Consider the following 20,841-nt stretch of genomic DNA (forward strand, 5'->3'; position numbering starts at 1 on the left):
TACACTTCATATAAGTAAGTTTTGTTTAAATCATTATCTCGTCATCCGTAAATTTCATGTTTTGCCTCTCCGTTTAAGTTACATAAAAAAAAATCCGCTTGCTACAAGTAAAAACTATAAATTAAGTTTGGAAGCTTATTCAATTTGCTTTACGATGAAAACAAGTTTTTGGTTGGCAAGTTATTTTTTTTTTATTTGAAATAGTATGAAATTCAACTATACCTGTTAATTTGCATAAGAGGAAAATACGTGCATTTGATGAAAAGTGATGCCGTATTTTTTGCCTGGCTATATTGAAAAAGCGGAAACTGCATGTGCAGCACGGACGGATTCAAGAAATAATCTCGCGACCTTTGTCGCCCTCCTTTATCAATTTTAAACGCAAATGATTGCTTTGCCGTCGATTTTTTTCCCCCGCACCAAATTGAGTAAATTTGATTTTAAAATTTTGCGCGTACACTGTAAAAATGGTAACTGAATTCGAAACAGAAGCAAACAGTGTTGTATGAACGAAAGGCAGTTACGAAATTGAAGCGACGAAGGAGGGAAAAACAATAAAGTTCTTGTTGGTTTTTTTTCCTTTATTGCGGAGGAGTGAATTTTAAACAATTATTGATATTCCGTGTGAAAGCATCATGGCGATCTGAACGTACGTAGTACGTTTTTAATCCACAGAGTTATCCTACTTTATTTGGTCCCTTTCAACAAATCGTCCTGAAAAAGTGTCCCGGTCTTTAATACACCAACGTGTTTCAATGAAATCAGTGGAAGGAGGCAAATGGCCCTCGATGCGAAGTCGATTTTTTTTATTGTATGTTTTAAATTGATGTATCGGCTGACTATAATATGTTCGAATACCTCTTTATAAAGTTACTCCTGATTTACTCAAATGGACAAATGTCAGATATCCAAGCATACTTACCTGGTACAGGGAGCACCGTGATCAAAAAGGCGGTCTCCCCAGGTCGAGGCCTTTCCATTGCACTCCGGTTAGGCTGAAGCCTGCGATTGCCCCAAATGTGGGCAACTCGGGTACGCAATTTTTTAGTGTGGGGGACTGCGTTCGCGCTATCCCCTGTTAATAAATCAAATGTAAAGAGAAGTTCCCAATAAATACTAAAACTTGAAACTGTTGTTAAACTTTTTCTTTGATACGCTGAGACTGTTCAGGAGTAGCGTAAATTATGATCGCAAACCGGTTTTCCACTCTTTTGTTTCATATCATTGTATTTCATCAATTTGAGTATACGATATAAAGAAGCAAATTAATTTCTCAGTCAGACAACTTGGTTTCTACACTTCATATAAGTAAGTTTTGTTTAAATCATTATCTCGTCATCCGTAAATTTCATGTTTTGCCTCTCCGTTTAAGTTACATAAAAAAAAATCCGCTTGCTACAAGTAAAAACTATAAATTAAGTTTGGAAGCTTATTCAATTTGCTTTACGATGAAAACAAGTTTTTGGTTGGCAAGTTATTTTTTTTTATTTGAAATAGTATGAAATTCAACTATACCTGTTAATTTGCATAAGAGGAAAATACGTGCATTTGATGAAAAGTGATGCCGTATTTTATTTGCCTGGCTATATTGAAAAAGCGGAAACTGCATGTGCAGCACGGACGGATTCAAGAAATAATCTCGCGACCTTTGTCGCCCTCCTTTATCAATTTTAAACGCAAATGATTGCTTTGCCGTCGATTTTTTTCCCCCGCACCAAATTGAGTAAATTTGATTTTAAAATTTTGCGCGTACACTGTAAAAATGGTAACTGAATTCGAAACAGAAGCAAACAGTGTTGTATGAACGAAAGGCAGTTACGAAATTGAAGCGACGAAGGAGGGAAAAACAATAAAGTTCTTGTTGGTTTTTTTTCCTTTATTGCGGAGGGAGTGAATTTTAAACAATTATTGATATTCCGTGTGAAAGCATCATGGCGATCTGAACGTACGTAGTACGTTTTTAATCCACAGAGTTATCCTACTTTATTTGGTCCCTTTCAACAAATCGTCCTGAAAAAGTGTCCCGGTCTTTAATACACCAACGTGTTTCAATGAAATCAGTGGAAGGAGGCAAATGGCCCTCGATGCGAAGTCGATTTTTTTTATTGTATGTTTTAAATTGATGTATCGGCTGACTATAATATGTTCGAATACCTCTTTATAAAGTTACTCCTGATTTACTCAAATGGACAAATGTCAGATATCCAAGCATACTTACCTGGTACAGGGAGCACCGTGATCAAAAAGGCGGTCTCCCCAGGTCGAGGCCTTTCCATTGCACTCCGGTTAGGCTGAAGCCTGCGATTGCCCCAAATGTGGGCAACTCGGGTACGCAATTTTTTAGTGTGGGGGACTGCGTTCGCGCTATCCCCTGTTAATAAATCAAATGTAAAGAGAAGTTCCCAATAAATACTAAAACTTGAAACTGTTGTTAAACTTTTTCTTTGATACGCTGAGACTGTTCAGGAGTAGCGTAAATTATGATCGCAAACCGGTTTTCCACTCTTTTGTTTCATATCATTGTATTTCATCAATTTGAGTATACGATATAAAGAAGCAAATTAATTTCTCAGTCAGACAACTTGGTTTCTACACTTCATATAAGTAAGTTTTGTTTAAATCATTATCTCGTCATCCGTAAATTTCATGTTTTGCCTCTCCGTTTAAGTTACATAAAAAAAAATCCGCTTGCTACAAGTAAAAACTATAAATTAAGTTTGGAAGCTTATTCAATTTGCTTTACGATGAAAACAAGTTTTTGGTTGGCAAGTTATTTTTTTTTATTTGAAATAGTATGAAATTCAACTATACCTGTTAATTTGCATAAGAGGAAAATACGTGCATTTGATGAAAAGTGATGCCGTATTTTATTTGCCTGGCTATATTGAAAAAGCGGAAACTGCATGTGCAGCACGGACGGATTCAAGAAATAATCTCGCGACCTTTGTCGCCCTCCTTTATCAATTTTAAACGCAAATGATTGCTTTGCCGTCGATTTTTTTCCCCCGCACCAAATTGAGTAAATTTGATTTTAAAATTTTGCGCGTACACTGTAAAAATGGTAACTGAATTCGAAACAGAAGCAAACAGTGTTGTATGAACGAAAGGCAGTTACGAAATTGAAGCGACGAAGGAGGGAAAAACAATAAAGTTCTTGTTGGTTTTTTTTCCTTTATTGCGGAGGAGTGAATTTTAAACAATTATTGATATTCCGTGTGAAAGCATCATGGCGATCTGAACGTACGTAGTACGTTTTTAATCCACAGAGTTATCCTACTTTATTTGGTCCCTTTCAACAAATCGTCCTGAAAAAGTGTCCCGGTCTTTAATACACCAACGTGTTTCAATGAAATCAGTGGAAGGAGGCAAATGGCCCTCGATGCGAAGTCGATTTTTTTTATTGTATGTTTTAAATTGATGTATCGGCTGACTATAATATGTTCGAATACCTCTTTATAAAGTTACTCCTGATTTACTCAAATGGACAAATGTCAGATATCCAAGCATACTTACCTGGTACAGGGAGCACCGTGATCAAAAAGGCGGTCTCCCCAGGTCGAGGCCTTTCCATTGCACTCCGGTTAGGCTGAAGCCTGCGATTGCCCCAAATGTGGGCAACTCGGGTACGCAATTTTTTAGTGTGGGGGACTGCGTTCGCGCTATCCCCTGTTAATAAATCAAATGTAAAGAGAAGTTCCCAATAAATACTAAAACTTGAAACTGTTGTTAAACTTTTTCTTTGATACGCTGAGACTGTTCAGGAGTAGCGTAAATTATGATCGCAAACCGGTTTTCCACTCTTTTGTTTCATATCATTGTATTTCATCAATTTGAGTATACGATATAAAGAAGCAAATTAATTTCTCAGTCAGACAACTTGGTTTCTACACTTCATATAAGTAAGTTCTTGTTTAAATCATTATCTCGTCATCCGTAAATTTCATGTTTTGCCTCTCCGTTTAAGTTACATAAAAAAAAATCCGCTTGCTACAAGTAAAAACTATAAATTAAGTTTGGAAGCTTATTCAATTTGCTTTACGATGAAAACAAGTTTTTGGTTGGCAAGTTATTTTTTTTTATTTGAAATAGTATGAAATTCAACTATACCTGTTAATTTGCATAAGAGGAAAATACGTGCATTTGATGAAAAGTGATGCCGTATTTTATTTGCCTGGCTATATTGAAAAAGCGGAAACTGCATGTGCAGCACGGACGGATTCAAGAAATAATCTCGCGACCTTTGTCGCCCTCCTTTATCAATTTTAAACGCAAATGATTGCTTTGCCGTCGATTTTTTTCCCCCGCACCAAATTGAGTAAATTTGATTTTAAAATTTTGCGCGTACACTGTAAAAATGGTAACTGAATTCGAAACAGAAGCAAACAGTGTTGTATGAACGAAAGGCAGTTACGAAATTGAAGCGACGAAGGAGGGAAAAACAATAAAGTTCTTGTTGGTTTTTTTTCCTTTATTGCGGAGGAGTGAATTTTAAACAATTATTGATATTCCGTGTGAAAGCATCATGGCGATCTGAACGTACGTAGTACGTTTTTAATCCACAGAGTTATCCTACTTTATTTGGTCCCTTTCAACAAATCGTCCTGAAAAAGTGTCCCGGTCTTTAATACACCAACGTGTTTCAATGAAATCAGTGGAAGGAGGCAAATGGCCCTCGATGCGAAGTCGATTTTTTTTATTGTATGTTTTAAATTGATGTATCGGCTGACTATAATATGTTCGAATACCTCTTTATAAAGTTACTCCTGATTTACTCAAATGGACAAATGTCAGATATCCAAGCATACTTACCTGGTACAGGGAGCACCGTGATCAAAAAGGCGGTCTCCCCAGGTCGAGGCCTTTCCATTGCACTCCGGTTAGGCTGAAGCCTGCGATTGCCCCAAATGTGGGCAACTCGGGTACGCAATTTTTTAGTGTGGGGGACTGCGTTCGCGCTATCCCCTGTTAATAAATCAAATGTAAAGAGAAGTTCCCAATAAATACTAAAACTTGAAACTGTTGTTAAACTTTTTCTTTGATACGCTGAGACTGTTCAGGAGTAGCGTAAATTATGATCGCAAACCGGTTTTCCACTCTTTTGTTTCATATCATTGTATTTCATCAATTTGAGTATACGATATAAAGAAGCAAATTAATTTCTCAGTCAGACAACTTGGTTTCTACACTTCATATAAGTAAGTTTTGTTTAAATCATTATCTCGTCATCCGTAAATTTCATGTTTTGCCTCTCCGTTTAAGTTACATAAAAAAAAATCCGCTTGCTACAAGTAAAAACTATAAATTAAGTTTGGAAGCTTATTCAATTTGCTTTACGATGAAAACAAGTTTTTGGTTGGCAAGTTATTTTTTTTTATTTGAAATAGTATGAAATTCAACTATACCTGTTAATTTGCATAAGAGGAAAATACGTGCATTTGATGAAAAGTGATGCCGTATTTTATTTGCCTGGCTATATTGAAAAAGCGGAAACTGCATGTGCAGCACGGACGGATTCAAGAAATAATCTCGCGACCTTTGTCGCCCTCCTTTTATCAATTTTAAACGCAAATGATTGCTTTGCCGTCGATTTTTTTCCCCCGCACCAAATTGAGTAAATTTGATTTTAAAATTTTGCGCGTACACTGTAAAAATGGTAACTGAATTCGAAACAGAAGCAAACAGTGTTGTATGAACGAAAGGCAGTTACGAAATTGAAGCGACGAAGGAGGGAAAAACAATAAAGTTCTTGTTGGTTTTTTTTCCTTTATTGCGGAGGAGTGAATTTTAAACAATTATTGATATTCCGTGTGAAAGCATCATGGCGATCTGAACGTACGTAGTACGTTTTTAATCCACAGAGTTATCCTACTTTATTTGGTCCCTTTCAACAAATCGTCCTGAAAAAGTGTCCCGGTCTTTAATACACCAACGTGTTTCAATGAAATCAGTGGAAGGAGGCAAATGGCCCTCGATGCGAAGTCGATTTTTTTTATTGTATGTTTTAAATTGATGTATCGGCTGACTATAATATGTTCGAATACCTCTTTATAAAGTTACTCCTGATTTACTCAAATGGACAAATGTCAGATATCCAAGCATACTTACCTGGTACAGGGAGCACCGTGATCAAAAAGGCGGTCTCCCCAGGTCGAGGCCTTTCCATTGCACTCCGGTTAGGCTGAAGCCTGCGATTGCCCCAAATGTGGGCAACTCGGGTACGCAATTTTTTAGTGTGGGGGACTGCGTTCGCGCTATCCCCTGTTAATAAATCAAATGTAAAGAGAAGTTCCCAATAAATACTAAAACTTGAAACTGTTGTTAAACTTTTTCTTTGATACGCTGAGACTGTTCAGGAGTAGCGTAAATTATGATCGCAAACCGGTTTTCCACTCTTTTGTTTCATATCATTGTATTTCATCAATTTGAGTATACGATATAAAGAAGCAAATTAATTTCTCAGTCAGACAACTTGGTTTCTACACTTCATATAAGTAAGTTTTGTTTAAATCATTATCTCGTCATCCGTAAATTTCATGTTTTGCCTCTCCGTTTAAGTTACATAAAAAAAAATCCGCTTGCTACAAGTAAAAACTATAAATTAAGTTTGGAAGCTTATTCAATTTGCTTTACGATGAAAACAAGTTTTTGGTTGGCAAGTTATTTTTTTTTATTTGAAATAGTATGAAATTCAACTATACCTGTTAATTTGCATAAGAGGAAAATACGTGCATTTGATGAAAAGTGATGCCGTATTTTATTTGCCTGGCTATATTGAAAAAGCGGAAACTGCATGTGCAGCACGGACGGATTCAAGAAATAATCTCGCGACCTTTGTCGCCCTCCTTTATCAATTTTAAACGCAAATGATTGCTTTGCCGTCGATTTTTTTCCCCCGCACCAAATTGAGTAAATTTGATTTTAAAATTTTGCGCGTACACTGTAAAAATGGTAACTGAATTCGAAACAGAAGCAAACAGTGTTGTATGAACGAAAGGCAGTTACGAAATTGAAGCGACGAAGGAGGGAAAAACAATAAAGTTCTTGTTGGTTTTTTTTCCTTTATTGCGGAGGAGTGAATTTTAAACAATTATTGATATTCCGTGTGAAAGCATCATGGCGATCTGAACGTACGTAGTACGTTTTTAATCCACAGAGTTATCCTACTTTATTTGGTCCCTTTCAACAAATCGTCCTGAAAAAGTGTCCCGGTCTTTAATACACCAACGTGTTTCAATGAAATCAGTGGAAGGAGGCAAATGGCCCTCGATGCGAAGTCGATTTTTTTTATTGTATGTTTTAAATTGATGTATCGGCTGACTATAATATGTTCGAATACCTCTTTATAAAGTTACTCCTGATTTACTCAAATGGACAAATGTCAGATATCCAAGCATACTTACCTGGTACAGGGAGCACCGTGATCAAAAAGGCGGTCTCCCCAGGTCGAGGCCTTTCCATTGCACTCCGGTTAGGCTGAAGCCTGCGATTGCCCCAAATGTGGGCAACTCGGGTACGCAATTTTTTAGTGTGGGGGACTGCGTTCGCGCTATCCCCTGTTAATAAATCAAATGTAAAGAGAAGTTCCCAATAAATACTAAAACTTGAAACTGTTGTTAAACTTTTTCTTTGATACGCTGAGACTGTTCAGGAGTAGCGTAAATTATGATCGCAAACCGGTTTTCCACTCTTTTGTTTCATATCATTGTATTTCATCAATTTGAGTATACGATATAAAGAAGCAAATTAATTTCTCAGTCAGACAACTTGGTTTCTACACTTCATATAAGTAAGTTTTGTTTAAATCATTATCTCGTCATCCGTAAATTTCATGTTTTGCCTCTCCGTTTAAGTTACATAAAAAAAAATCCGCTTGCTACAAGTAAAAACTATAAATTAAGTTTGGAAGCTTATTCAATTTGCTTTACGATGAAAACAAGTTTTTGGTTGGCAAGTTATTTTTTTTTATTTGAAATAGTATGAAATTCAACTATACCTGTTAATTTGCATAAGAGGAAAATACGTGCATTTGATGAAAAGTGATGCCGTATTTTATTTGCCTGGCTATATTGAAAAAGCGGAAACTGCATGTGCAGCACGGACGGATTCAAGAAATAATCTCGCGACCTTTGTCGCCCTCCTTTATCAATTTTAAACGCAAATGATTGCTTTGCCGTCGATTTTTTTCCCCCGCACCAAATTGAGTAAATTTGATTTTAAAATTTTGCGCGTACACTGTAAAAATGGTAACTGAATTCGAAACAGAAGCAAACAGTGTTGTATGAACGAAAGGCAGTTACGAAATTGAAGCGACGAAGGAGGGAAAAACAATAAAGTTCTTGTTGGTTTTTTTTCCTTTATTGCGGAGGAGTGAATTTTAAACAATTATTGATATTCCGTGTGAAAGCATCATGGCGATCTGAACGTACGTAGTACGTTTTTAATCCACAGAGTTATCCTACTTTATTTGGTCCCTTTCAACAAATCGTCCTGAAAAAGTGTCCCGGTCTTTAATACACCAACGTGTTTCAATGAAATCAGTGGAAGGAGGCAAATGGCCCTCGATGCGAAGTCGATTTTTTTTATTGTATGTTTTAAATTGATGTATCGGCTGACTATAATATGTTCGAATACCTCTTTATAAAGTTACTCCTGATTTACTCAAATGGACAAATGTCAGATATCCAAGCATACTTACCTGGTACAGGGAGCACCGTGATCAAAAAGGCGGTCTCCCCAGGTCGAGGCCTTTCCATTGCACTCCGGTTAGGCTGAAGCCTGCGATTGCCCCAAATGTGGGCAACTCGGGTACGCAATTTTTTAGTGTGGGGGACTGCGTTCGCGCTATCCCCTGTTAATAAATCAAATGTAAAGAGAAGTTCCCAATAAATACTAAAACTTGAAACTGTTGTTAAACTTTTTCTTTGATACGCTGAGACTGTTCAGGAGTAGCGTAAATTATGATCGCAAACCGGTTTTCCACTCTTTTGTTTCATATCATTGTATTTCATCAATTTGAGTATACGATATAAAGAAGCAAATTAATTTCTCAGTCAGACAACTTGGTTTCTACACTTCATATAAGTAAGTTTTGTTTAAATCATTATCTCGTCATCCGTAAATTTCATGTTTTGCCTCTCCGTTTAAGTTACATAAAAAAAAATCCGCTTGCTACAAGTAAAAACTATAAATTAAGTTTGGAAGCTTATTCAATTTGCTTTACGATGAAAACAAGTTTTTGGTTGGCAAGTTATTTTTTTTTATTTGAAATAGTATGAAATTCAACTATACCTGTTAATTTGCATAAGAGGAAAATACGTGCATTTGATGAAAAGTGATGCCGTATTTTATTTGCCTGGCTATATTGAAAAAGCGGAAACTGCATGTGCAGCACGGACGGATTCAAGAAATAATCTCGCGACCTTTGTCGCCCTCCTTTATCAATTTTAAACGCAAATGATTGCTTTGCCGTCGATTTTTTTCCCCCGCACCAAATTGAGTAAATTTGATTTTAAAATTTTGCGCGTACACTGTAAAAATGGTAACTGAATTCGAAACAGAAGCAAACAGTGTTGTATGAACGAAAGGCAGTTACGAAATTGAAGCGACGAAGGAGGGAAAAACAATAAAGTTCTTGTTGGTTTTTTTTCCTTTATTGCGGAGGAGTGAATTTTAAACAATTATTGATATTCCGTGTGAAAGCATCATGGCGATCTGAACGTACGTAGTACGTTTTTAATCCACAGAGTTATCCTACTTTATTTGGTCCCTTTCAACAAATCGTCCTGAAAAAGTGTCCCGGTCTTTAATACACCAACGTGTTTCAATGAAATCAGTGGAAGGAGGCAAATGGCCCTCGATGCGAAGTCGATTTTTTTTATTGTATGTTTTAAATTGATGTATCGGCTGACTATAATATGTTCGAATACCTCTTTATAAAGTTACTCCTGATTTACTCAAATGGACAAATGTCAGATATCCAAGCATACTTACCTGGTACAGGGAGCACCGTGATCAAAAAGGCGGTCTCCCCAGGTCGAGGCCTTTCCATTGCACTCCGGTTAGGCTGAAGCCTGCGATTGCCCCAAATGTGGGCAACTCGGGTACGCAATTTTTTAGTGTGGGGGACTGCGTTCGCGCTATCCCCTGTTAATAAATCAAATGTAAAGAGAAGTTCCCAATAAATACTAAAACTTGAAACTGTTGTTAAACTTTTTCTTTGATACGCTGAGACTGTTCAGGAGTAGCGTAAATTATGATCGCAAACCGGTTTTCCACTCTTTTGTTTCATATCATTGTATTTCATCAATTTGAGTATACGATATAAAGAAGCAAATTAATTTCTCAGTCAGACAACTTGGTTTCTACACTTCATATAAGTAAGTTTTGTTTAAATCATTATCTCGTCATCCGTAAATTTCATGTTTTGCCTCTCCGTTTAAGTTACATAAAAAAAAATCCGCTTGCTACAAGTAAAAACTATAAATTAAGTTTGGAAGCTTATTCAATTTGCTTTACGATGAAAACAAGTTTTTGGTTGGCAAGTTATTTTTTTTTATTTGAAATAGTATGAAATTCAACTATACCTGTTAATTTGCATAAGAGGAAAATACGTGCATTTGATGAAAAGTGATGCCGTATTTTATTTGCCTGGCTATATTGAAAAAGCGGAAACTGCATGTGCAGCACGGACGGATTCAAGAAATAATCTCGCGACCTTTGTCGCCCTCCTTTATCAATTTTAAACGCAAATGATTGCTTTGCCGTCGATTTTTTTCCCCCGCACCAAATTGAGTAAATTTGATTTTAAAATTTTGCGCGTACACTGTAAAAATGGTAACTGAATTCGAAACAGAAGCAAACAGTGTTGTATGAACGAAAGGCAGTTACGAAATTGAAGCGACGAAGGAGGGAAAAACAATAAAGTTCTTGTTGGTTTTTTTTCCTTTATTGCGGAGGAGTGAATTTTAAACAATTATTGATATTCCGTGTGAAAGCATCATGGCGATCTGAACGTACGTAGTACGTTTTTAATCCACAGAGTTATCCTACTTTATTTGGTCCCTTTCAACAAATCGTCCTGAAAAAGTGTCCCGGTCTTTAATACACCAACGTGTTTCAATGAAATCAGTGGAAGGAGGCAAATGGCCCTCGATGCGAAGTCGATTTTTTTTATTGTATGTTTTAAATTGATGTATCGGCTGACTATAATATGTTCGAATACCTCTTTATAAAGTTACTCCTGATTTACTCAAATGGACAAATGTCAGATATCCAAGCATACTTACCTGGTACAGGGAGCACCGTGATCAAAAAGGCGGTCTCCCCAGGTCGAGGCCTTTCCATTGCACTCCGGTTAGGCTGAAGCCTGCGATTGCCCCAAATGTGGGCAACTCGGGTACGCAATTTTTTAGTGTGGGGGACTGCGTTCGCGCTATCCCCTGTTAATAAATCAAATGTAAAGAGAAGTTCCCAATAAATACTAAAACTTGAAACTGTTGTTAAACTTTTTCTTTGATACGCTGAGACTGTTCAGGAGTAGCGTAAATTATGATCGCAAACCGGTTTTCCACTCTTTTGTTTCATATCATTGTATTTCATCAATTTGAGTATACGATATAAAGAAGCAAATTAATTTCTCAGTCAGACAACTTGGTTTCTACACTTCATATAAGTAAGTTTTGTTTAAATCATTATCTCGTCATCCGTAAATTTCATGTTTTGCCTCTCCGTTTAAGTTACATAAAAAAAAATCCGCTTGCTACAAGTAAAAACTATAAATTAAGTTTGGAAGCTTATTCAATTTGCTTTACGATGAAAACAAGTTTTTGGTTGGCAAGTTATTTTTTTTTATTTGAAATAGTATGAAATTCAACTATACCTGTTAATTTGCATAAGAGGAAAATACGTGCATTTGATGAAAAGTGATGCCGTATTTTATTTGCCTGGCTATATTGAAAAAGCGGAAACTGCATGTGCAGCACGGACGGATTCAAGAAATAATCTCGCGACCTTTGTCGCCCTCCTTTATCAATTTTAAACGCAAATGATTGCTTTGCCGTCGATTTTTTTCCCCCGCACCAAATTGAGTAAATTTGATTTTAAAATTTTGCGCGTACACTGTAAAAATGGTAACTGAATTCGAAACAGAAGCAAACAGTGTTGTATGAACGAAAGGCAGTTACGAAATTGAAGCGACGAAGGAGGGAAAAACAATAAAGTTCTTGTTGGTTTTTTTTCCTTTATTGCGGAGGAGTGAATTTTAAACAATTATTGATATTCCGTGTGAAAGCATCATGGCGATCTGAACGTACGTAGTACGTTTTTAATCCACAGAGTTATCCTACTTTATTTGGTCCCTTTCAACAAATCGTCCTGAAAAAGTGTCCCGGTCTTTAATACACCAACGTGTTTCAATGAAATCAGTGGAAGGAGGCAAATGGCCCTCGATGCGAAGTCGATTTTTTTTATTGTATGTTTTAAATTGATGTATCGGCTGACTATAATATGTTCGAATACCTCTTTATAAAGTTACTCCTGATTTACTCAAATGGACAAATGTCAGATATCCAAGCATACTTACCTGGTACAGGGAGCACCGTGATCAAAAAGGCGGTCTCCCCAGGTCGAGGCCTTTCCATTGCACTCCGGTTAGGCTGAAGCCTGCGATTGCCCCAAATGTGGGCAACTCGGGTACGCAATTTTTTAGTGTGGGGGACTGCGTTCGCGCTATCCCCTGTTAATAAATCAAATGTAAAGAGAAGTTCCCAATAAATACTAAAACTTGAAACTGTTGTTAAACTTTTTCTTTGATACGCTGAGACTGTTCAGGAGTAGCGTAAATTATGATCGCAAACCGGTTTTCCACTCTTTTGTTTCATATCATTGTATTTCATCAATTTGAGTATACGATATAAAGAAGCAAATTAATTTCTCAGTCAGACAACTTGGTTTCTACACTTCATATAAGTAAGTTTTGTTTAAATCATTATCTCGTCATCCGTAAATTTCATGTTTTGCCTCTCCGTTTAAGTTACATAAAAAAAAATCCGCTTGCTACAAGTAAAAACTATAAATTAAGTTTGGAAGCTTATTCAATTTGCTTTACGATGAAAACAAGTTTTTGGTTGGCAAGTTATTTTTTTTTATTTGAAATAGTATGAAATTCAACTATACCTGTTAATTTGCATAAGAGGAAAATACGTGCATTTGATGAAAAGTGATGCCGTATTTTATTTGCCTGGCTATATTGAAAAAGCGGAAACTGCATGTGCAGCACGGACGGATTCAAGAAATAATCTCGCGACCTTTGTCGCCCTCCTTTATCAATTTTAAACGCAAATGATTGCTTTGCCGTCGATTTTTTTCCCCCGCACCAAATTGAGTAAATTTGATTTTAAAATTTTGCGCGTACACTGTAAAAATGGTAACTGAATTCGAAACAGAAGCAAACAGTGTTGTATGAACGAAAGGCAGTTACGAAATTGAAGCGACGAAGGAGGGAAAAACAATAAAGTTCTTGTTGGTTTTTTTTCCTTTATTGCGGAGGAGTGAATTTTAAACAATTATTGATATTCCGTGTGAAAGCATCATGGCGATCTGAACGTACGTAGTACGTTTTTAATCCACAGAGTTATCCTACTTTATTTGGTCCCTTTCAACAAATCGTCCTGAAAAAGTGTCCCGGTCTTTAATACACCAACGTGTTTCAATGAAATCAGTGGAAGGAGGCAAATGGCCCTCGATGCGAAGTCGATTTTTTTTATTGTATGTTTTAAATTGATGTATCGGCTGACTATAATATGTTCGAATACCTCTTTATAAAGTTACTCCTGATTTACTCAAATGGACAAATGTCAGATATCCAAGCATACTTACCTGGTACAGGGAGCACCGTGATCAAAAAGGCGGTCTCCCCAGGTCGAGGCCTTTCCATTGCACTCCGGTTAGGCTGAAGCCTGCGATTGCCCCAAATGTGGGCAACTCGGGTACGCAATTTTTTAGTGTGGGGGACTGCGTTCGCGCTATCCCCTGTTAATAAATCAAATGTAAAGAGAAGTTCCCAATAAATACTAAAACTTGAAACTGTTGTTAAACTTTTTCTTTGATACGCTGAGACTGTTCAGGAGTAGCGTAAATTATGATCGCAAACCGGTTTTCCACTCTTTTGTTTCATATCATTGTATTTCATCAATTTGAGTATACGATATAAAGAAGCAAATTAATTTCTCAGTCAGACAACTTGGTTTCTACACTTCATATAAGTAAGTTTTGTTTAAATCATTATCTCGTCATCCGTAAATTTCATGTTTTGCCTCTCCGTTTAAGTTACATAAAAAAAAATCCGCTTGCTACAAGTAAAAACTATAAATTAAGTTTGGAAGCTTATTCAATTTGCTTTACGATGAAAACAAGTTTTTGGTTGGCAAGTTATTTTTTTTTATTTGAAATAGTATGAAATTCAACTATACCTGTTAATTTGCATAAGAGGAAAATACGTGCATTTGATGAAAAGTGATGCCGTATTTTATTTGCCTGGCTATATTGAAAAAGCGGAAACTGCATGTGCAGCACGGACGGATTCAAGAAATAATCTCGCGACCTTTGTCGCCCTCCTTTATCAATTTTAAACGCAAATGATTGCTTTGCCGTCGATTTTTTTCCCCCGCACCAAATTGAGTAAATTTGATTTTAAAATTTTGCGCGTACACTGTAAAAATGGTAACTGAATTCGAAACAGAAGCAAACAGTGTTGTATGAACGAAAGGCAGTTACGAAATTGAAGCGACGAAGGAGGGAAAAACAATAAAGTTCTTGTTGTGTTTTTTTTCCTTTATTGCGGAGGAGTGAATTTTAAACAATTATTGATATTCCGTGTGAAAGCATCATGGCGATCTGAACGTACGTAGTACGTTTTTAATCCACAGAGTTATCCTACTTTATTTGGTCCCTTTCAACAAATCGTCCTGAAAAAGTGTCCCGGTCTTTAATACACCAACGTGTTTCAATGAAATCAGTGGAAGGAGGCAAATGGCCCTCGATGCGAAGTCGATTTTTTTTATTGTATGTTTTAAATTGATGTATCGGCTGACTATAATATGTTCGAATACCTCTTTATAAAGTTACTCCTGATTTACTCAAATGGACAAATGTCAGATATCCAAGCATACTTACCTGGTACAGGGAGCACCGTGATCAAAAAGGCGGTCTCCCCAGGTCGAGGCCTTTCCATTGCACTCCGGTTAGGCTGAAGCCTGCGATTGCCCCAAATGTGGGCAACTCGGGTACGCAATTTTTTAGTGTGGGGGACTGCGTTCGCGCTATCCCCTGTTAATAAATCAAATGTAAAGAGAAGTTCCCAATAAATACTAAAACTTGAAACTGTTGTTAAACTTTTTCTTTGATACGCTGAGACTGTTCAGGAGTAGCGTAAATTATGATCGCAAACCGGTTTTCCACTCTTTTGTTTCATATCATTGTATTTCATCAATTTGAGTATACGATATAAAGAAGCAAATTAATTTCTCAGTCAGACAACTTGGTTTCTACACTTCATATAAGTAAGTTTTGTTTAAATCATTATCTCGTCATCCGTAAATTTCATGTTTTGCCTCTCCGTTTAAGTTACATAAAAAAAAATCCGCTTGCTACAAGTAAAAACTATAAATTAAGTTTGGAAGCTTATTCAATTTGCTTTACGATGAAAACAAGTTTTTGGTTGGCAAGTTATTTTTTTTTATTTGAAATAGTATGAAATTCAACTATACCTGTTAATTTGCATAAGAGGAAAATACGTGCATTTGATGAAAAGTGATGCCGTATTTTATTTGCCTGGCTATATTGAAAAAGCGGAAACTGCATGTGCAGCACGGACGGATTCAAGAAATAATCTCGCGACCTTTGTCGCCCTCCTTTATCAATTTTAAACGCAAATGATTGCTTTGCCGTCGATTTTTTTCCCCCGCACCAAATTGAGTAAATTTGATTTTAAAATTTTGCGCGTACACTGTAAAAATGGTAACTGAATTCGAAACAGAAGCAAACAGTGTTGTATGAACGAAAGGCAGTTACGAAATTGAAGCGACGAAGGAGGGAAAAACAATAAAGTTCTTGTTGGTTTTTTTTCCTTTATTGCGGAGGAGTGAATTTTAAACAATTATTGATATTCCGTGTGAAAGCATCATGGCGATCTGAACGTACGTAGTACGTTTTTAATCCACAGAGTTATCCTACTTTATTTGGTCCCTTTCAACAAATCGTCCTGAAAAAGTGTCCCGGTCTTTAATACACCAACGTGTTTCAATGAAATCAGTGGAAGGAGGCAAATGGCCCTCGATGCGAAGTCGATTTTTTTTATTGTATGTTTTAAATTGATGTATCGGCTGACTATAATATGTTCGAATACCTCTTTATAAAGTTACTCCTGATTTACTCAAATGGACAAATGTCAGATATCCAAGCATACTTACCTGGTACAGGGAGCACCGTGATCAAAAAGGCGGTCTCCCCAGGTCGAGGCCTTTCCATTGCACTCCGGTTAGGCTGAAGCCTGCGATTGCCCCAAATGTGGGCAACTCGGGTACGCAATTTTTTAGTGTGGGGGACTGCGTTCGCGCTATCCCCTGTTAATAAATCAAATGTAAAGAGAAGTTCCCAATAAATACTAAAACTTGAAACTGTTGTTAAACTTTTTCTTTGATACGCTGAGACTGTTCAGGAGTAGCGTAAATTATGATCGCAAACCGGTTTTCCACTCTTTTGTTTCATATCATTGTATTTCATCAATTTGAGTATACGATATAAAGAAGCAAATTAATTTCTCAGTCAGACAACTTGGTTTCTACACTTCATATAAGTAAGTTTTGTTTAAATCATTATCTCGTCATCCGTAAATTTCATGTTTTGCCTCTCCGTTTAAGTTACATAAAAAAAAATCCGCTTGCTACAAGTAAAAACTATAAATTAAGTTTGGAAGCTTATTCAATTTGCTTTACGATGAAAACAAGTTTTTGGTTGGCAAGTTATTTTTTTTTATTTGAAATAGTATGAAATTCAACTATACCTGTTAATTTGCATAAGAGGAAAATACGTGCATTTGATGAAAAGTGATGCCGTATTTTATTTGCCTGGCTATATTGAAAAAGCGGAAACTGCATGTGCAGCACGGACGGATTCAAGAAATAATCTCGCGACCTTTGTCGCCCTCCTTTATCAATTTTAAACGCAAATGATTGCTTTGCCGTCGATTTTTTTCCCCCGCACCAAATTGAGTAAATTTGATTTTAAAATTTTGCGCGTACACTGTAAAAATGGTAACTGAATTCGAAACAGAAGCAAACAGTGTTGTATGAACGAAAGGCAGTTACGAAATTGAAGCGACGAAGGAGGGAAAAACAATAAAGTTCTTGTTGGTTTTTTTTCCTTTATTGCGGAGGAGTGAATTTTAAACAATTATTGATATTCCGTGTGAAAGCATCATGGCGATCTGAACGTACGTAGTACGTTTTTAATCCACAGAGTTATCCTACTTTATTTGGTCCCTTTCAACAAATCGTCCTGAAAAAGTGTCCCGGTCTTTAATACACCAACGTGTTTCAATGAAATCAGTGGAAGGAGGCAAATGGCCCTCGATGCGAAGTCGATTTTTTTTATTGTATGTTTTAAATTGATGTATCGGCTGACTATAATATGTTCGAATACCTCTTTATAAAGTTACTCCTGATTTACTCAAATGGACAAATGTCAGATATCCAAGCATACTTACCTGGTACAGGGAGCACCGTGATCAAAAAGGCGGTCTCCCCAGGTCGAGGCCTTTCCATTGCACTCCGGTTAGGCTGAAGCCTGCGATTGCCCCAAATGTGGGCAACTCGGGTACGCAATTTTTTAGTGTGGGGGACTGCGTTCGCGCTATCCCCTGTTAATAAATCAAATGTAAAGAGAAGTTCCCAATAAATACTAAAACTTGAAACTGTTGTTAAACTTTTTCTTTGATACGCTGAGACTGTTCAGGAGTAGCGTAAATTATGATCGCAAACCGGTTTTCCACTCTTTTGTTTCATATCATTGTATTTCATCAATTTGAGTATACGATATAAAGAAGCAAATTAATTTCTCAGTCAGACAACTTGGTTTCTACACTTCATATAAGTAAGTTTTGTTTAAATCATTATCTCGTCATCCGTAAATTTCATGTTTTGCCTCTCCGTTTAAGTTACATAAAAAAAAATCCGCTTGCTACAAGTAAAAACTATAAATTAAGTTTGGAAGCTTATTCAATTTGCTTTACGATGAAAACAAGTTTTTGGTTGGCAAGTTATTTTTTTTTATTTGAAATAGTATGAAATTCAACTATACCTGTTAATTTGCATAAGAGGAAAATACGTGCATTTGATGAAAAGTGATGCCGTATTTTATTTGCCTGGCTATATTGAAAAAGCGGAAACTGCATGTGCAGCACGGACGGATTCAAGAAATAATCTCGCGACCTTTGTCGCCCTCCTTTATCAATTTTAAACGCAAATGATTGCTTTGCCGTCGATTTTTTTCCCCCGCACCAAATTGAGTAAATTTGATTTTAAAATTTTGCGCGTACACTGTAAAAATGGTAACTGAATTCGAAACAGAAGCAAACAGTGTTGTATGAACGAAAGGCAGTTACGAAATTGAAGCGACGAAGGAGGGAAAAACAATAAAGTTCTTGTTGGTTTTTTTTCCTTTATTGCGGAGGAGTGAATTTTAAACAATTATTGATATTCCGTGTGAAAGCATCATGGCGATCTGAACGTACGTAGTACGTTTTTAATCCACAGAGTTATCCTACTTTATTTGGTCCCTTTCAACAAATCGTCCTGAAAAAGTGTCCCGGTCTTTAATACACCAACGTGTTTCAATGAAATCAGTGGAAGGAGGCAAATGGCCCTCGATGCGAAGTCGATTTTTTTTATTGTATGTTTTAAATTGATGTATCGGCTGACTATAATATGTTCGAATACCTCTTTATAAAGTTACTCCTGATTTACTCAAATGGACAAATGTCAGATATCCAAGCATACTTACCTGGTACAGGGAGCACCGTGATCAAAAAGGCGGTCTCCCCAGGTCGAGGCCTTTCCATTGCACTCCGGTTAGGCTGAAGCCTGCGATTGCCCCAAATGTGGGCAACTCGGGTACGCAATTTTTTAGTGTGGGGGACTGCGTTCGCGCTATCCCCTGTTAATAAATCAAATGTAAAGAGAAGTTCCCAATAAATACTAAAACTTGAAACTGTTGTTAAACTTTTTCTTTGATACGCTGAGACTGTTCAGGAGTAGCGTAAATTATGATCGCAAACCGGTTTTCCACTCTTTTGTTTCATATCATTGTATTTCATCAATTTGAGTATACGATATAAAGAAGCAAATTAATTTCTCAGTCAGACAACTTGGTTTCTACACTTCATATAAGTAAGTTTTGTTTAAATCATTATCTCGTCATCCGTAAATTTCATGTTTTGCCTCTCCGTTTAAGTTACATAAAAAAAAATCCGCTTGCTACAAGTAAAAACTATAAATTAAGTTTGGAAGCTTATTCAATTTGCTTTACGATGAAAACAAGTTTTTGGTTGGCAAGTTATTTTTTTTTATTTGAAATAGTATGAAATTCAACTATACCTGTTAATTTGCATAAGAGGAAAATACGTGCATTTGATGAAAAGTGATGCCGTATTTTATTTGCCTGGCTATATTGAAAAAGCGGAAACTGCATGTGCAGCACGGACGGATTCAAGAAATAATCTCGCGACCTTTGTCGCCCTCCTTTATCAATTTTAAACGCAAATGATTGCTTTGCCGTCGATTTTTTTCCCCCGCACCAAATTGAGTAAATTTGATTTTAAAATTTTGCGCGTACACTGTAAAAATGGTAACTGAATTCGAAACAGAAGCAAACAGTGTTGTATGAACGAAAGGCAGTTACGAAATTGAAGCGACGAAGGAGGGAAAAACAATAAAGTTCTTGTTGGTTTTTTTTCCTTTATTGCGGAGGAGTGAATTTTAAACAATTATTGATATTCCGTGTGAAAGCATCATGGCGATCTGAACGTACGTAGTACGTTTTTAATCCACAGAGTTATCCTACTTTATTTGGTCCCTTTCAACAAATCGTCCTGAAAAAGTGTCCCGGTCTTTAATACACCAACGTGTTTCAATGAAATCAGTGGAAGGAGGCAAATGGCCCTCGATGCGAAGTCGATTTTTTTTATTGTATGTTTTAAATTGATGTATCGGCTGACTATAATATGTTCGAATACCTCTTTATAAAGTTACTCCTGATTTACTCAAATGGACAAATGTCAGATATCCAAGCATACTTACCTGGTACAGGGAGCACCGTGATCAAAAAGGCGGTCTCCCCAGGTCGAGGCCTTTCCATTGCACTCCGGTTAGGCTGAAGCCTGCGATTGCCCCAAATGTGGGCAACTCGGGTACGCAATTTTTTAGTGTGGGGGACTGCGTTCGCGCTATCCCCTGTTAATAAATCAAATGTAAAGAGAAGTTCCCAATAAATACTAAAACTTGAAACTGTTGTTAAACTTTTTCTTTGATACGCTGAGACTGTTCAGGAGTAGCGTAAATTATGATCGCAAACCGGTTTTCCACTCTTTTGTTTCATATCATTGTATTTCATCAATTTGAGTATACGATATAAAGAAGCAAATTAATTTCTCAGTCAGACAACTTGGTTTCTACACTTCATATAAGTAAGTTTTGTTTAAATCATTATCTCGTCATCCGTAAATTTCATGTTTTGCCTCTCCGTTTAAGTTACATAAAAAAAAATCCGCTTGCTACAAGTAAAAACTAT

The 20,841-nt window shown here is 36.6% G+C and overlaps 16 non-coding genes across 16 annotated transcripts; all 16 read left to right on the forward strand.

Moving 5' to 3' along the window:
- Window positions 1-914: 914 nt before the first annotated feature.
- Window positions 915-1,078, forward strand: LOC134698374 (U1 spliceosomal RNA). Its single transcript, XR_010103334.1, has one exon. It is a non-coding gene; the product is annotated as a U1 spliceosomal RNA (small nuclear RNA).
- A 1,132-nt stretch (window positions 1,079-2,210) lies between these two features.
- Window positions 2,211-2,374, forward strand: LOC134698375 (U1 spliceosomal RNA). The gene has a single exon (XR_010103335.1). It is a non-coding gene; the product is annotated as a U1 spliceosomal RNA (small nuclear RNA).
- A 1,131-nt stretch (window positions 2,375-3,505) lies between these two features.
- On the forward strand, window positions 3,506-3,669 carry LOC134698376 (U1 spliceosomal RNA). Its single transcript, XR_010103336.1, has one exon. It is a non-coding gene; the product is annotated as a U1 spliceosomal RNA (small nuclear RNA).
- A 1,132-nt stretch (window positions 3,670-4,801) lies between these two features.
- On the forward strand, window positions 4,802-4,965 carry LOC134698377 (U1 spliceosomal RNA). Its single transcript, XR_010103337.1, has one exon. It is a non-coding gene; the product is annotated as a U1 spliceosomal RNA (small nuclear RNA).
- Window positions 4,966-6,097: 1,132 nt separating this feature from the next.
- LOC134698378 (U1 spliceosomal RNA) lies at window positions 6,098-6,261 on the forward strand. The gene has a single exon (XR_010103338.1). It is a non-coding gene; the product is annotated as a U1 spliceosomal RNA (small nuclear RNA).
- Window positions 6,262-7,392: 1,131 nt separating this feature from the next.
- LOC134698379 (U1 spliceosomal RNA) lies at window positions 7,393-7,556 on the forward strand. Its single transcript, XR_010103339.1, has one exon. It is a non-coding gene; the product is annotated as a U1 spliceosomal RNA (small nuclear RNA).
- Window positions 7,557-8,687: 1,131 nt separating this feature from the next.
- Window positions 8,688-8,851, forward strand: LOC134698380 (U1 spliceosomal RNA). The gene has a single exon (XR_010103340.1). It is a non-coding gene; the product is annotated as a U1 spliceosomal RNA (small nuclear RNA).
- Window positions 8,852-9,982: 1,131 nt separating this feature from the next.
- Window positions 9,983-10,146, forward strand: LOC134698382 (U1 spliceosomal RNA). Its single transcript, XR_010103342.1, has one exon. It is a non-coding gene; the product is annotated as a U1 spliceosomal RNA (small nuclear RNA).
- A 1,131-nt stretch (window positions 10,147-11,277) lies between these two features.
- LOC134698383 (U1 spliceosomal RNA) lies at window positions 11,278-11,441 on the forward strand. The gene has a single exon (XR_010103343.1). It is a non-coding gene; the product is annotated as a U1 spliceosomal RNA (small nuclear RNA).
- A 1,131-nt stretch (window positions 11,442-12,572) lies between these two features.
- Window positions 12,573-12,736, forward strand: LOC134698384 (U1 spliceosomal RNA). Its single transcript, XR_010103344.1, has one exon. It is a non-coding gene; the product is annotated as a U1 spliceosomal RNA (small nuclear RNA).
- A 1,131-nt stretch (window positions 12,737-13,867) lies between these two features.
- On the forward strand, window positions 13,868-14,031 carry LOC134698385 (U1 spliceosomal RNA). Its single transcript, XR_010103345.1, has one exon. It is a non-coding gene; the product is annotated as a U1 spliceosomal RNA (small nuclear RNA).
- A 1,132-nt stretch (window positions 14,032-15,163) lies between these two features.
- On the forward strand, window positions 15,164-15,327 carry LOC134698386 (U1 spliceosomal RNA). Its single transcript, XR_010103346.1, has one exon. It is a non-coding gene; the product is annotated as a U1 spliceosomal RNA (small nuclear RNA).
- Window positions 15,328-16,458: 1,131 nt separating this feature from the next.
- Window positions 16,459-16,622, forward strand: LOC134698388 (U1 spliceosomal RNA). Its single transcript, XR_010103348.1, has one exon. It is a non-coding gene; the product is annotated as a U1 spliceosomal RNA (small nuclear RNA).
- A 1,131-nt stretch (window positions 16,623-17,753) lies between these two features.
- LOC134698390 (U1 spliceosomal RNA) lies at window positions 17,754-17,917 on the forward strand. Its single transcript, XR_010103349.1, has one exon. It is a non-coding gene; the product is annotated as a U1 spliceosomal RNA (small nuclear RNA).
- A 1,131-nt stretch (window positions 17,918-19,048) lies between these two features.
- On the forward strand, window positions 19,049-19,212 carry LOC134698391 (U1 spliceosomal RNA). Its single transcript, XR_010103350.1, has one exon. It is a non-coding gene; the product is annotated as a U1 spliceosomal RNA (small nuclear RNA).
- A 1,131-nt stretch (window positions 19,213-20,343) lies between these two features.
- LOC134698392 (U1 spliceosomal RNA) lies at window positions 20,344-20,507 on the forward strand. Its single transcript, XR_010103351.1, has one exon. It is a non-coding gene; the product is annotated as a U1 spliceosomal RNA (small nuclear RNA).
- The last annotated feature ends 334 nt before the right edge of the window (window positions 20,508-20,841 follow it).

The sequence above is a fragment of the Mytilus trossulus genome, chromosome 14 (assembly GCF_036588685.1).
Source record: "Mytilus trossulus isolate FHL-02 chromosome 14, PNRI_Mtr1.1.1.hap1, whole genome shotgun sequence".
Classification (NCBI taxonomy): domain Eukaryota; kingdom Metazoa; phylum Mollusca; class Bivalvia; order Mytilida; family Mytilidae; genus Mytilus; species Mytilus trossulus.